We start from the raw sequence: 16,731 nt of genomic DNA, 5'->3' as shown, positions 1-16,731 counted from the left end.
TGCTCTGCAAATGTCTTTGCACTAGTGGGACTATAGCAAAGTCCAATAGCCACGTATAGGATGCCACTAGGTACACTGAGTGTTTGCTAGTATAATGGCTTACTTATAATTAGTTGGAGTGTGCAACGCAGGCAGATGCGCTCTGCAAATGTCTTGGCACTAGTGGGACTATAGCAAGGTCCAATAGCCACGTATAGGATGCCACTAGGTACACTGAGTGTTTGCTAGTATAATGGCTTACTTATAATTAGTTGGAGTGTGCAACGCAGGCAGATGCGCTCTGCAAATGTCTTGGCACTAGTGGGACTATAGCAAAGTCCAATAGCCACAGATAGGATGCCACTAGGTACACTGAGTGTTTGCTAGTATAATGGACCTGACATTACCTCTCTACTAACCAGAATCCCACAATGTCTGTCTGCTATTTCATCCTTCTTCTCTGTGCGATTCCTAAAACTTAACATGGACAAAACAGAATTCATTGTCTTTCCTCCTCCTCACTCATCTCCTCCAACAAGCCTTTCCATCAAACTCGATGGTTGCTTACTCTCCCCAGTCTCACAAGCTCGTTGCCTTGGAGTGACCCTCGACTCTGCTCTATCCTTCAAGCCACACATCCAAGCCCTCTTCACCTCATGCCGATTACAACTCAAAAACATCTCCCGGATCCGTGCTTTCCTTAACCAAGAATCAGCAAAAACATTAGTGCATGCCCTCATCATCTCCCGCCTCGACTACTGCAACCTCCTGCTCTCTGGCCTCCCTTCCAACACTCTTGCACCCCTCCAATCTATCCTAAACTCTGCGGCCCGCTTAATCCACCTCTCCCCTCGCTACTCCCCAGCCTCGCCACTCTGCCAATCCCTTCACTGGCTTCCCATCACCCAACGACTCCAGTTCAAAACACTAACCATGACATACAAAGCCATGCACAACCTGTCTCCTCCCTACATCTGTGACCTAGTCTCCCGGTACCTACCTGCACGCAACCTCAGATCCTCACAAGATCTCCTTCTCTGCTCCTCCCTTATCTCCTCTTCCCACAATCGCGTACAAGATTTCTCCCGTGCATCCCCCATACTTTGGAATGCTCTACCTCAGCACATCAGACTCTCCCCTACCGTGGAAAGCTTCAAGAGGAACCTCAAGACCCACCTCTTCCAACAAGCCTATAACCTACAACAGCCCTCAGTCCAGTAGACCACTGCGCAACCAGCTCTGTCCTCACCTATTGTACCATCACCCATTCCCTGTAGACTGTAAGCCCTCGCGGGCAGGGTCCTCTCTCCTCCTGTACCAGTCTGTTATGTACTGTTAATGATTGTTGTACGTATACCCTTTCACTTGTAAAGCGCCATGGAATAAATGGCGCTATAATAATAAATAATAATAATAATAATAATAATGGCTTACTTATAATTAGTTGGAGTGTGCAACGCAGGCAGATGCGCTCTGCAAATGTCTTGGCACTAGTGGGACTATAGCAAGGTCCAATAGCCACGTATAGGATGCCACTAGGTACACTGAGTGTTTGCTAGTATAATGGCTTACTTATAATTAGTTGGAGTGTGCAACGCAGGCAGATGCGCTCTGCAAATGTCTTGGCACTAGTGGGACTATAGCAAGGTCCAATAGCCACGTATAGGATGCCACTAGGTACACTGAGTGTTTGCTAGTATAATGGCTTACTTATAATTAGTTGGAGTGTGCAACGCAGGCAGATGCGCTCTGCAAATGTCTTGGCACTAGTGGGACTATAGCAAAGTCCAATAGCCACAGATAGGATGCCACTAGGTACACTGAGTGTTTGCTAGTATAATGGACCTGACATTACCTCTCTACTAACCAGAATCCCACAATGTCTGTCTGCTATTTCATCCTTCTTCTCTGTGCGATTCCTAAAACTTAACATGGACAAAACAGAATTCATTGTCTTTCCTCCTCCTCACTCATCTCCTCCAACAAGCCTTTCCATCAAACTCGATGGTTGCTTACTCTCCCCAGTCTCACAAGCTCGTTGCCTTGGAGTGACCCTCGACTCTGCTCTATCCTTCAAGCCACACATCCAAGCCCTCTTCACCTCATGCCGATTACAACTCAAAAACATCTCCCGGATCCGTGCTTTCCTTAACCAAGAATCAGCAAAAACATTAGTGCATGCCCTCATCATCTCCCGCCTCGACTACTGCAACCTCCTGCTCTCTGGCCTCCCTTCCAACACTCTTGCACCCCTCCAATCTATCCTAAACTCTGCGGCCCGCTTAATCCACCTCTCCCCTCGCTACTCCCCAGCCTCGCCACTCTGCCAATCCCTTCACTGGCTTCCCATCACCCAACGACTCCAGTTCAAAACACTAACCATGACATACAAAGCCATGCACAACCTGTCTCCTCCCTACATCTGTGACCTAGTCTCCCGGTACCTACCTGCACGCAACCTCAGATCCTCACAAGATCTCCTTCTCTGCTCCTCCCTTATCTTCTCTTCCCACAATCGCGTACAAGATTTCTCCCGTGCATCCCCCATACTTTGGAATGCTCTACCTCAGCACATCAGACTCTCCCCTACCGTGGAAAGCTTCAAGAGGAACCTCAAGACCCACCTCTTCCAACAAGCCTATAACCTACAACAGCCCTCAGTCCAGTAGACCACTGCGCAACCAGCTCTGTCCTCACCTATTGTACCATCACCCATTACCTGTAGACTGTAAGCCCTCGCGGGCAGGGTCCTCTCTCCTCCTGTACCAGTCTGTTATGTACTGTTAATGATTGTTGTACGTATACCCTTTCACTTGTAAAGCGCCATGGAATAAATGGCGCTATAATAATAATAATTATAATAATGGCTTACTTATAATTAGTTGGAGTGTGCAACGCAGGCAGATGCGCTCTGCAAATGTCTTGGCACTAGTGGGACTATAGCAAGGTCCAATAGCCACGTATAGGATGCCACTAGGTACACTGAGTGTTTGCTAGTATAATGGCTTACTTATAATTAGTTGGAGTGTGCAACGCAGGCAGATGCGCTCTGCAAATGTCTTGGCACTAGTGGGACTATAGCAAGGTCCAATAGCCACGTATAGGATGCCACTAGGTACACTGAGTGTTTGCTAGTATAATGGCTTACTTATAATTAGTTGGAGTGTGCAACGCAGGCAGATGCGCTCTGCAAATGTCTTGGCACTAGTGGGACTATAGCAAAGTCCAATAGCCACAGATAGGATGCCACTAGGTACACTGAGTGTTTGCTAGTATAATGGCTTACTTATAATTAGTTGGAGTGTGCAACGCAGGCAGATGCGCTCTGCAAATGTCTTGGCACTAGTGGGACTATAGCAAAGTCCAATAGCCACGTATAGGATGCCACTAGGTACACTGAGTGTTTGCTAGTAAAATTGCTTAGTTTAAAAAAGTTGGAGTGTGCAATGCAGGCAGACGTGCTCTGCAAATGTCTTTGCACTAGTGGGACTATAGCAAAGTCCAATAGCCACAGATAGGATGCCACTAGGTACACTGAGTGTTTGCTAGTATAATGGCTTACTTATAATTAGTTGGAGTGTGCAACGCAGGCAGATGCGCTCTGCAAATGTCTTGGCACTAGTGGGACTATAGCAAAGTCCAATAGCCACGTATAGGATGCCACTAGGTACACTGAGTGTTTGCTAGTATAATGGCTAAGTTAAAATTAGTTGGAGTGTGCAACGCAGGCAGATGCGCTCTGCAAATGTCTTGGCACTAGTGGGACTATAGCAAAGTCCAATAGCCACGTATAGGATGCCACTAGGTACACTGAGTGTTTGCTAGTAAAATTGCTTAGTTTAAAAAAGTTGGAGTGTGCAATGCAGGCAGACGTGCTCTGCAAATGTCTTTGCACTAGTGGGACTATAGCAAAGTCCAATAGCCACAGATAGGATGCCACTAGGTACACTGAGTGTTTGCTAGTATAATGGCTTAGTTATAATGAGTTGGAGTGTGCAGAGGACAGGAGGGTACAGTGGCAGGATTGTGGTGCTCTGGGTAGAGGAATGGAAGCCTGCCTTTCTATTCCCTCCTAATGGTGAAATGCAGGGAGGAAATCCCTGACCTTGGCTACACAGATGCTGTTGCTGTTTGCAGGACCTGTCACGTATGGCTCTCTGACCCTGCCGGTTTGAGTCCTTAAAAGGACTGCTATAAAGTGCTCTCCCTATGCTGTCTAACGCTGTGTATGCAGCGCATACAGCTGTATCGGCTATAGGACTCAGGAGGACGGAGCTGCGACAGTGATGTCTGACACCAAAGACGCAGAAGGCAGATAATGGCGTCCGTGAAGAAAATGTCCGGTTTTATAATGCAGGGACATGTGACATGCAGATCCTATCACACATGCCGTTGCTTCTCTGGCTCAAAGTCAACTTAGCTGTGTGTGTGTCTGTGATTGGCTGACATGCTGGCCCGCCCCACAAGACGCGCGCACTTAGGGAAGGAAGACAAGAAAAAAAAAAAAAAAATGGCGATCGCCATTATAGAAACAGCAGTGATCTGAAGGCGCTGTTCACGCACACTATACACTGAAATGTGATAATAGTTTGATTCACAGAGTGACTTACACTATTACAGCAGAAACCAAGCTATGATTTAGCTGTTTTTTGGCTGCTAGAACCGTTCTCGAACGTTTCTAGAACTATCGAGCTTTTGCAAAAAGCTCGAGTTCTAGTTCGTTCTAGAACATGCCCCAAAATCACTCGAGCCTAGAACTGGAGAACCACGAACCACGAACCGCGCTCAACTCTATCCAGGAGCTTTGGTTCCCTGAGTTTCCAATAGCAAATGTCTAGAAAAAACTCTGTCCATTGGCACAACTCAGCAAGAAAACGAGAAGACCGAGAAGATATATTTCATTTATCTTAATGCCACCTTCTTAACAGCACTAAACCCTTCTATTATGTCCCTTAGCCTTTTGAGCTTATCCTCTGGTAAGCGGAAGACCATGCCTCTGGTATCGATCTCAGTGCCTAAAAACTGTATTATAGTAGCCAATCAGAATACAAAAGGATGCATAGGAAGCGTGACTTTATTTCAATATTTTAAAACAATCCAATAAAATGAAGAAAAGTCACTCATACAAGATCCACAGAAGTTGTATAATACATACATAAATCAAAACACTATAAGGCCTGTTTCACACGTCAGTGATTCTGGTACGTTTGTGCTTTTTTTTAAACATAACAGAATCACTGAGATACGCAGATCCATTATAATGAATGGGTCTGCTCACACATCAGTGATTTTTCACTGCACGTGTCTCCGTGCGGCGTACCCGCGTGTCCGTGATTGCTGCACGGAGACATGTCCATTTTTTTCTGGCATCACTGATAGGATGTCCATAAGGTGGCAGCAGAGCATAACAGAAAAAGGTGCCTATTGTGCACTGAAAAGACCCAATGTGATGCACCAGACATATAGAGCCCTAATGGATTCACAAATATAAGATATATCATGAATGACTACTGCATAATGAACGCTAGCATGAAAAAAGAAAGGAATCCATAAAAATAAATAATAAATGGTGCACATATGTTAGAGCCCCACCGAAGGACAAAAAAAGTCTGATGGAAATAGAGAGCATATAGGAACAATAAGAATGTGCAACAGAGAGGAAGGTGAGAATGCAGGATCAATCACTGCCTGTCAGATATTAATAATCAGGGAAATAACTCTGGAGCAGACGCACAAAATAGGGTCTTACCTGGTAAGGTAACAAATAATTAATAGTAGTTGCACTCACCTATTAAGGTTGTGCCAGTCACAACCCCTAAATGCACGTTACAAATGGCGACAGCCGCAGCCCCTAGTAGAAGAGCAATAACGTATAGGAGGAAAATCGGGTGCGTGCCGCGCTGTCACCAAAGGAAACTGATGTTAATTATTTCATCTCTTTATTCTTTTTTCCGGTCAATGTGTTTCAGAGATCACTGTCTCCTTCATCAGGGCAAAAAAAGAACAGTATGCAATCAAAGGAGGAAGAACCTCTATATATACACATATGGAGCTACGTCAGAGGACTGACTGCTGTATTTCAAATACTGCCGGGATGGTCAACTGTTACAATACCGGCCATAAAAGTTCTCAAGTGATATATTGAGAAACATTTATAAAATCACTGGGGTATAGTGTTTCAAATTTCATCAGCTTTTTGAGACAAAAATCAGAAAAAGAAGAAGAAGAAGGACAAAATGAAAAAAAGAAAAAAAAGAAGAAAAAAAAAACAAAAAGGGAGCATTGAGCTCCAGACCCTGTATTGAGTCTTAGAAGTGTAGTGACAAGTGCATCTGTCCACAACCCTGTAAGGGTGAACGGGATGACGGACAAGAAAAATTATGTTCGTGGCAAAAAATGGTGGTGTTGCTATATAAAATTGCATTAAGAATAAAGAAAGGAAAAATTTCTTTATAAAAGTAGTGAAGAAAAAAGTGGAAAAAAGGGGAGTGTAAGCCATTTTACTAATAAATAGTGATGAGCGAGCATGCTTGTTACTACTCGGTACTCGCACGAGTATCACTGTACTCGGTCTACTCGACGGGGACCGAGTAATCTCGCGATACTCGTGCTGTACTCGTAGTCTTCATCCCTGCATGTTGGCGCTCTTTTGAGAGCCAGCCCTCATGCAGGGATTGGCTGGCAGACCACTGCAATGCCACAGCCCTGTTAGTTGTGGAATTGCAGTGATTGGCCGGCCTGCACAGCGTGACCGAGCCTTTATACCGGCGGGCGCGCTGTGCTCTGCTCACAGCTATCCAGACAGTCAGTGCAGGGAGAGGGTCGCTGCTTCAGGGAAAGGTTTGCGGCCCTTTATAGCTATTTCCGTAGCAGGGCTGCAAACAGTGTGACCAAAAGTCCTTCTCAGGACTATTCTAGTTGTATACAGGCAGGCAGGGTATAGCCAGGTCGGAGTACAGTAGCAGAGTCCTTCTCAGGACTATTGTTGCTGTATACAGGCAGGGTATAGCCAGGTTGGAATACAGGCTAGTGACCAAAAGAGTCCTTGTCAGGACTATTGTAGCAGTATACAGGCAGGCAGGCAGGCAGGCAGGCAGGGTATATAGCCATTCCTAGTGGTGACCGTATACCAGCCTTCATCATATCTGGGGCTGGTGTACACAGTCTAAAACAGTCCTGATAGTGTCAGACTTCTCAGCAATTGTCGCTCCTAAAACCTGTTAGGTTCTTAGTGCGTCCGTGCTTGCATTTAAAAACCGCACGTGTGTGCCTGTCGGTGGCAGCGTACAGGTGCACTTGTGTGCGTTTTTACCAAACTATTATATAACGCACAAGTGTAGTGTATAATACACGTCAGTCAGCAGTGGCTGATAGTGTCAGAGTTCTCGTCATTAATTTTTGCTCCTAAAACCTGTGTTAGGTTCTTAGTGCGTCCGTGCTTGCATTTAAAAACCGCACGTGTGTGCCTGTCGGTGGCAGCGTACAGGTGCACTTGTGTGCGTTTTTACCAAACTATTATATAACGCACAAGTGTAGTGTATAATACACGTCAGTCAGCAGTGGCAGATAGTGTCAGAGTTCTCGTCATTAATTTTTGCTCCTAAAACCTGTGTTAGGTTCTTAGTGCGTCCGTGCTTGCATTTAAAAACCGCACGTGTGTGCCTGTCGGTGGCAGCGTACAGGTGCACTTGTGTGCGTTTTTACCAAACTATTATATAACGCACAAGTGTAGTGTATAATACACGTCAGTCAGCAGTGGCTGATAGTGTCAGAGTTCTCGTCATTAATTTTTGCTCCTAAAACCTGTGTTAGGTTCTTAGTGCGTCCGTGCTTGCATTTAAAAACCGCACGTGTGTGCCTGTCGGTGGCAGCGTACAGGTGCACTTGTGTGCGTTTTTACCAAACTATTATATAACGCACAAGTGTAGTGTATAATACACGTCAGTCAGCAGTGGCTGATAGTGTCAGAGTTCTCGTCATTAATTTTTGCTCCTAAAACCTGTTAGGTTCTTAGTGCGTCCGTGCTTGCATTTAAAAACCGCACGTGTGTGCCTGTCGGTGGCAGCGTACAGGTGCACAATTTGCACAAACTTTGATATAACGCCCAAGTCTAGTGAATACACGTCAGCACAGCATTGCAAAATGCGCAAGGGCATTGGCAAGGAACAAGGAAGTGGACGTGATGGTGGTGCAGGCAGAGGCCGAGGTCGTGGGCAAGCTCTAATTTTGCCACAACAAAGGGCCACATCTAGTCGCTCGCACGTCCTGTCCCAAATTCTTGGGGACCGCAGCAGTACACCGCTCTTGAACCAAGACCAGTGTCAACAGGTTGTTAGTTGGATAGCGGATAATGCTTCCAGTCAGATTGGCACCACCACAAACACTCTGTCTTCCACACGGTCAAGTGTCAGTAGCCGTGATACTGCACCGCACATTTCAGAACCTGATCCTCCTTCCTACCACAAGGCTGAGTACACGTCCTCGGACATTAATGATCCCACACTTGGACACTCGGAAGAGCTGTTCACATTTCCATTCGCACATTCTGGCCTCTCGCCAGCTCATGTTGAAGTGGGTCATGAGGAGATCGTATGTACAGATGGCCAAATATTTGAGCAGCCACGTTCTCACGAAGTTGGCAACGTGTCTCAACAAGGGGTGGACGATGATGAGACACAATTGTCAGGAAGTCAGGAGGAGGAGCAGGGTGCGGAAGAGGAAGACGACGTGGTGGATGATCCAGTAACTGACCCAACCTGGCAGGAGGATATGCAGAGCGAGGACAGCAGTGCACAGGGGGAGGGAGGCGTAGCATCCCAACAGGCAGTAAGAAGCAGGGTGGTGGCTCCAGGCAGAAGTCAGGCAACCGTTCCCCGGAACAACAACACGACACAAGGTGCCTGTACAAATGTTAGGTCTTCCCGAGTCTGGCAGTTTTTTAAGTTGGATCCAGATGATTCTAAAAAGGCCATTTGCAACACCTGCCGTGCCAGCATCAGCAGGGGTACCAAAACTAGCAGCCTGACCACCACCAGCATGATCAGGCACATGTCAGCCAAGCACCCGACTTTGTGGGAAGTACAACACAGTCGAGGAGCAGTGCTTGCTAATGTCACTGCTACGTCTTCGCTGGTTGTGCATGCGAGCCAATCCCCTGTCCATGCTGCCTGCGAACAAGCCTCCTCCGGTCCTGCACCTGCAGTTGCCTACTCAGAAATAACACCATCATCAAGCACGTCCTTGTCCCAGCGCAGCGTTCAGTTATCCATTCAGCAAACCTTTGAACGCAGGCGCAAATACACTGCCAACACCCCACATGGGCGCCCTGGACAAGCCAGGTCGTCACAGGTACTACACCAACACACTCTACACTCCGGCTAGGCACACCGAAGCTAAACACAAATCCTAGTTGCCTTCCTCCAGGGGCTGATGTCCACACCAGGGGGTGGGCCAGGCGGTTGATCCCACCCACCGAGGAGTTCACAGTCCTGGAGGCGGGAAAAGGAGTCAGATTAGAGATCAGTTTTGGAGTTAGAGAAGTGAAGAGGAGAGGAGACTGACCGTGTCCGGGTGTGTGGCCCGGGCACTCAGCAAGGTTGGCAGACGGTGGTGACCTTCTGCAGGAGAGGCTGATTGGAGTGAACCGTACGGACCGGGGATGGGCGGTGGCCCGCCGGTACCAGATCGGGGAGTGAAGAGAAGCCAGCACCATCCGGCAGGGCCTACGGACCCCGACCAGGCTAGGAGTCGCCGTAAAACCGGTCAAATCCGTTAGCGACAGGAACCTCCAGGGTTTCCCAGCAGTCAAGACCCGATTGAAGGCAACAGCTCACACCGTAGAGGGAAGCACAGTCACCGCCAAGGCTACAGTTCCCAGGGCCAGAGCCTGCGGGCAAAAGGGGCTCCCTCAGCATCCATCCAAGCTGGGGAGCGGGTTACCGGTGGGAAGCCCGCTAGATTTTGGGGGAATAAAAGGGGTCCAACACCACATCCCCACAGGTGCACACCCACCCATCAAAGAGAGCTATAAGCCAATACCACCTTCACATTGCCAGTGTACCAAGTACATGTTGAGCAACATGAAGGCGGCTGGGGTTATCCGTGACAGTTGTAGCCTTTGGGCAGCTCTGTTGATCCTGTTAAAAAAGAAGGACGGCACCACTCCCCGTATTGAGGAATCGCTAGCTGCATTGAGAACTGCAAATTATTTTTCTACCCTTGATCTCACTAGTCACTATTGGCAAGTGTCCGTTGCTGAGGCAGACCGGGAGAAGACCGCCTTCGCCACCCCTATGGGTCTCTGCGAGTTCAAAAGCATGCCCTTCGAGCTGTGCAATGCGCCAGGAACCTTCCAGAGGCTGATGGAATGCTGCTTGGGACAAGATTTTAGGGTGTATAAAAAGGGAGATTAGATCCCGTGATCCCAACGTATTGTTACACCTCTATAAATCACTTGTAAGGCTACATCTGGAATATGGGAACCAGTTTTGGGCTCCACATTTTAATAAGGACATTCAGAAGTTAGAGTCAGTTCAAAGGTGGGCAACTAGACTACTACAAGGAATGGAAGGCCTCCCATATGATGACAAGTTGAAAAAGTTATTAAGTGATTATTGGCTGCAATGGGGCTTTCTGGCTGGTGCCAGCCTCTCTTCTTAGCACACAGGAACCACAATCCCTACACCATGCTTCAATGGATTCTCTCATCCCAGCCCAGTAAAACTACATATTTTACACAGTCATAAGCAGCCAAAAGGGATCTATTCTATTCAATTGCAAATGATCTAGATAAGACTGAGAATAAGATACTGCACGGGACATAGCAGAGTTGGTCAAGTTGAGTGGAGATGAGTTTGCTATTTGGCACAGCTTTTTGCATCAATAAAGCAAGTAAAAGGTGTGAAAGATAAAAAAAAGGGTGAAAGTGTGAAAAGTGAATTGGCCAAATTGAGGTGCATATAAAGTTTTTGCTTTCTTTCAATTAACTAATGGGGCTCATTTGAATCAGGTGAATTGAGTTCTGCTTTTGGAAACTGGGTTAAGAAGGGGTGCACCGGTCCTGGAGGTACTGCAATACCAGGTCAATGCGTGCAGTGGACAGAGCAAGATTTTTTCCATCTCCTTGTTCTAAAAATCCATTTAATATATGGTCCCCAGAGAGGGGACGTATCAGATATTAAACTGATAAGAACAGATTTAATTTTTTTTTTTTTCTGTTTATCAGTAGGACTTCAAAATAACAAAGGTGATCGCCTCCCGTTGCCTGGGAACCGTCCAGGCACAAGAGGGCTATGTGTCACCAGAAGGCGCACACACTTCCTCAAGGCCGGCAGACGTGCAATCCCAGGCACCTTCCAGTACCGACCAAGGTAGCGTCCTCCGAAACTACACTTGATCTTAGCCAAAAGGCCGAGAAGCTATAACCCGAATTGGTTACGGCCTTGAGTGGCACCCTGGCCTATACCGGACACATCTTAGGGAGAGGGAGACAAACCCACGCCTACAGAAGACATTTTGTCACCCAAGCCAACCCTTGAAAAGGCTGTTTTGCAGAGCAAAAACAAGAAGAATGGTGCTTTTTGCAGCCGCCGCCCACTGCAATGAATCTGAATAACTCCTCCTTTTGGACACAAGCACCTCCCCTCCCCCTTGCAGTCTTTCCAATTCATGATACAAAAAGACGGACGGACAGGACAGGACAGGACAGGCTGCCTGACTTTCCGTCACTGCCACCCTTTGCCATCCTTGCCCGTAGAAAGCCCTTTCATCATCCCCAAACCCTAATCTTTTCCCTTCCCTTCCCAGATGCGTCTCACTCCCTTTCATTAGGAAGTGAGCGCAGCCTTTTCTCCGTTCTGCACATGCGCGACGTTAAACACAAATGCGCAGGCGTGCGTTCCATTACCCTCACTGCATTCCACTCCCATACAGGAAGTGGGCGCAGCTATTACTACGGTCGCACATAAAAGAACCCACGGCCACCACTGCACATAGCTGACTCCACCACAGGACACCCACTTCTACACCAACGCAGGTAAGACAGGATCGGCACCTCTATGCTCCCGTTACAATCAGGCTCAGTCACCATGTGATAACGCTCTCAACTCTTTAGTTGCAGGCTCCCCTTGCTTCACCTCCACTGGCTGTGCTGCCATTTCCTCTCCCACCTGGAAGGTATACTTTATTCCACTATTTTCCTGTTTCTCTCTTCCCCCTTTTCCCATAACCTACTTTTATCTGCATTTGTGGGGTATCTATATGCTATTTACATCATAGTTTTATTCATTAATATGGAAGGGAAGAGTGCCCATGAGAGTGTTGAACTGCGGAGAGCAAGAGATTAAGCTGCTCCGATTTGCCACCATTGATAAGCTGTTCTCAGTAGATACACATGCTATCCAAACAGCAGCATCCACCATTGCTTCAGCCCACCCATTCAGTGACAGCTCACCAAGTCAGCCAGAGGAGTGGTGTAAGGAATTACACGTAGGCACTGACTCCACACCTTCACATCACAAGAAGGGGGTCTACAGGCTAGTGCAAGAATACGAGCAAGTCTTCAGCAAACATCCGCTAGACTTTTGAAGAATAAAAGGGGTCAAACACTACATCCCCACAAGTGCACACCCACCCATCAAAGAGAGATATAAGCCAAAACTACCTGCACATTACCAGTGTACCAAGGACATGTTGAGCAACATGAAGGAGGCTGGGGTTATCCGTGACAGTTGTAGCCTCTGGGCAGCTCCGTTGGTCCTGTTAAAGAAGAAGGACAGCACCACTCCCCTGTATTGAGGAATAGCTAGCTGCATTGAGAACTGCAAATTATTTTTCTACCCTTGATCTCACTAGTCGCTATTGGCAAGTGTCCGTTGCTGAGGCAGACCGGGAGAAGACCGCCTTTGCCACCCCGATGGGTCTCTGCGAGTTCAAAAGCATGCCCTTCGAGCTGTGCAATTTGCCAGGAACCTTCCAGAGGCTGATGGAATGCTGCTTGGGACACCGAAACTTTGAAACGGTACTGCTATACCTTTATGATGTTATTGTTTATTCTAAAGCAAACAAGATTTTAGGGTGTATAAAAAGGGAGATTAGATCCGGTGATCCCAACGTATTGTTACCCCTCTATAAATCACTTGTAAGGCCACATCTGGAATATGGGGTAAAGTCCTGAGCAGGTTGATAACCATTGGTTTGAGCATGGTAGGGTGTAGTGCGCATCTTCCTGCATCGGTAAAAGCTGCAGAAGTCCTTGAAGATTTCCGCTTCAAAGGCTGTGCCTTGATCTGTGAGGACTCTCTCTGAGTAGCCATGAGGTCTGCATAAGTGTGCTTGGAAGACCTTCGCTGCAGTATGGGCCATTAGATCTTTGACTTGTACCACAACCATAAATCTCGAGTAGTTGTCTACCATCGTAAGTGCATACGTGAGCTCGCCTCGATATTCTGCAACAAAACTCCCTTTTTCGATTTCAGTTTCAGCAAACACTCCTCTTCCTGTAGAAAATATTTATCATTACCTAAGACAGTCATTCTAATGCATGACAATATTAAGGCAATTTAGTTAAAACTTGTTTTAACTCACCTTTAAGGGGATTGATGTATTTCATGGTCAATCCAGGTTTGTCAGTGATGGCACTGACATAATGTATGGCGTCTTTTTCGGGCGTTATCCTTTGCCTTTTCATTGTGAAAATCCAGTTGCCTATATCAAAGCAAATTCTACTACTTGTAAAGTATGCAGAAAATGAAATGTAGAACATATAACATCAACTGCTTAGGAACGCATCATAGGTTAGTACTTAAAAGGATATTGTCATGTTCTAGTCATAATGCAAGCTGGACATTTTTCATGTTACCCTGTAATCGCCGGCCTGTTCTAATGCTCACAAGCCAAGATATAGGCTCAGCTGCTAAGGCTTCCCTCTGCCTTCTGAATGAAACTTGAATATGTCTGGGTCACTGTGTATATAGCAGGTGCTCAGAAAAAATAAGAGTCAATTCAATAGAAATAGCTCTGGCACACTATAGTGATCAATAACGTAAGAAAAGAACTCTTGGAATGCTGAAAATTCTTTATTTGTGCAAAAGGATAATTCATCCAACGTTTCGACCTTGTTTTTAGGTCTTTATCAAGGATAAAGTTATCTAAGATCATAAAGGGTTACAAAACCATATAAACACGTAATTAGTACATAGTACAACATAACAGTACAATATATTGCTACTTGAGAGTACAATGGGTCAAATGACCATGATGCACATACAAAAAATTTTTCCAAAGCCATAGTGAAAACATTTGTACTGAGGAAAGAAAATTTCCACATGACCTATCTGGAGAAACATTCTGGATCAAACAACCAAAAATAGTCAAGCAGGTAAATACACACCTATATGGATAACAGGATGATATGTGTTCAATTGTATAGCGTCATTGCCATTAAGGTACAAATGGAAAACTTGCAATCCTATATAGTGAAGGAAATGAACACATATCATATCAAAGAACACAGGAACATGGGTGTGAGAAAAACCTCAATGTTTATACTTTGTTCTTTATAATGGTGTGAACATGTATATGTCTCAGTACCTTATGCACTTGAGAATTCTAGTGAGTAGATCATGAAAGCCTATTTCAGAACTGGAATCGGTAAATAATTGTAGGTGGAATCTAAATGAAAAGATGGTACAAGTGTTATCATGACACGTGGGCTATAACACAATGAGGGGCACTGCAGCCAGAAACTTGAGATGCTGCCCCCTGACTGCTGGCCCCTATGCATGTTTAAATAGAGGTCTCCCCCTAGAAAGACACTGACCTGCCGCCCCCGCCTCCTGTGGTGTGACTGGCCTAAGCCCCGCCTCCTGGATACATATCACCGTGCTGCCCAGCTTCCAGCCTCTCGGCTGCAGGACCCGGACCTGTTTGGGCAGCCGGACACAGGGACCCGCTCCTGGAGGCGGTAAGAGAGCTATCAGCAGGGAGGTAAGCGTTTCAGCTCACAGCACTGTTAGCTGTGAGCGGCTCCCTCTATGCTGAGGCACAAGCGATGTGTGACCGGTGAGCGCGGCGTTCTAAGGGAACTACCCGCCCGCTGGTCCGCTTGTGCTCGCCATTATTTAACAACCTCACCCCCCCTCCTCCCCCCACCCCCCCCCCCTCCTCCCACCCCCCCCCTCCTCCCCTAAAATCAGCATGGAGGAAAGCGTTCTGCTCACGGCGCTGTTTGCTATGAGCGGCTCCCTCCCTGCTGAGGCTCAAGCTACGTGCGCCGGCGAGCGGCGTTCTGAGGGAACTACCCGCCCGCCGGTCAGCTTGAGCCGCCATTAAGTTTGAAAAAGAGCGCTTCGCGCTCTTTGTCATTGGCCCCGCCCACCCGCCGCCCAGCAACCGCCGACCAGACACCGTCGCCAGTGCCGAGGAGGAGCTGGGTAGGGCTGTGTGCGCTCTGCACGGCACCTAAAAGGTGTGCCTCAGAGCGCAGCTGAAAAGCTCCGTTCTGAGGCGCATGGTGCCGGTAGAGAACGTGCGCTCAGCCTGCAGCTCCTGCCATAGACAGAGCAGGAGCTGCCGGCAAAGCGCACGGAAGTGACATGTCACTTCTTAGAACACAGCGATTCGGGCAACAGCTGAATCGCTGCGTTCTACTATGCAACGTGCGTACGGCCTCTACACAGTCTCCATAGACTGTGCAGGGGACGCAGGACGCATGAATTAGGCACACAGCCTAATTGAAGTGCAGACTCAGTGCAGTCCCTGTCACAGCGCAGGTTGGAGGCACGGTAGGGGAGAATCTAGTATGCAGGCACTAACCTGCAAGAGTCAAATCACCCCATCCCACACGCACTGAACTTCCCCTCCCCTCCGTTTGTATGCCCCGGGAATGCCAAGGGGGCTAGCCTGGGAATGAACCAGGGACCATGTGGGTCTCCCAGTGAGCGGGCGGGTTAAGGGATTCTGTTAGGACTTCAATGTTCAAATTGAGGGGGGCTGGTAGTGAACAGGGGCAAGAAGCAACAGTCAGCAGGTGGCGTGTTTTCCCTCCTGCTGATACCACACCTACACCAAGCCCCCTCCCAGGCCAAAACACACTCCATTTGACATTATGACAATGGTGACTGTTAACAGCCCCGCCCCGTTGTCACACAGGGGATTTCAGCATGTTATGGCGGCGGTGGGTGCGGTGCCGACTATCGCGTTGTACGGTCATGTGCAGGGGTCACGGTAGCAAGCTTTGGCATGGGTAGCCACCATGTCCGGAGTCTGTCATCTTAACCCTTGGATAGGTGTGAGCGTCGTCGTAGCAGGCGTTACGTGGGTAGATCTAGATCCAGTCGTCTTGTCATTTCCTGAATCACCAGGTGAGTACCCTGATGGGGAATGCGGGGTGGGATAAGTCCCCCTAGGGAGGATAACGTGACGTCACAGGTAACAGGCGTCCCGCCCAGCTCTACATGTTGTCACTAAGTTATTTATAACAATGTTATTGGTGCTGAGGGAATCGCCCTCCCCCGTTTCTGTTAAAAGCTGTGATGGTATCTAGCATTCCTACCCCTTGTAGACAGCATTCCACAATCTACCTGCTCTAACTGTAAAGAAGCCTTCCCTATTTCGGAGGATTAAGTTTGGTGGCAGTTTATTTATATTGACCACACGGGTATTTATACAAATTATTATTATTTATTATGCGCCATATAATTCATGGCGCTTTGCATGCGAAAGGGGTTTTTACATAATAGGTACCAGTATAAT

General features: G+C 47.4%; 1 pseudogene; it reads right to left on the bottom strand.

Annotated features, from left to right (window-relative positions):
- Positions 1 to 11,022: 11,022 nt before the first annotated feature.
- Positions 11,023 to 11,229, bottom strand: LOC142279441 (U2 spliceosomal RNA; annotated as a pseudogene).
- Between the last annotated feature and the right edge of the window lie 5,502 nt (positions 11,230 to 16,731).

Source organism: Anomaloglossus baeobatrachus, unplaced genomic scaffold (assembly GCF_048569485.1).
Source record: "Anomaloglossus baeobatrachus isolate aAnoBae1 unplaced genomic scaffold, aAnoBae1.hap1 Scaffold_4325, whole genome shotgun sequence".
Taxonomy (NCBI): Eukaryota; Metazoa; Chordata; class Amphibia; order Anura; family Aromobatidae; genus Anomaloglossus; species Anomaloglossus baeobatrachus.
The sequence above is the reverse complement of the archived record's forward strand: the minus strand, read 5'-3'. Positions and strand labels throughout refer to the sequence as shown.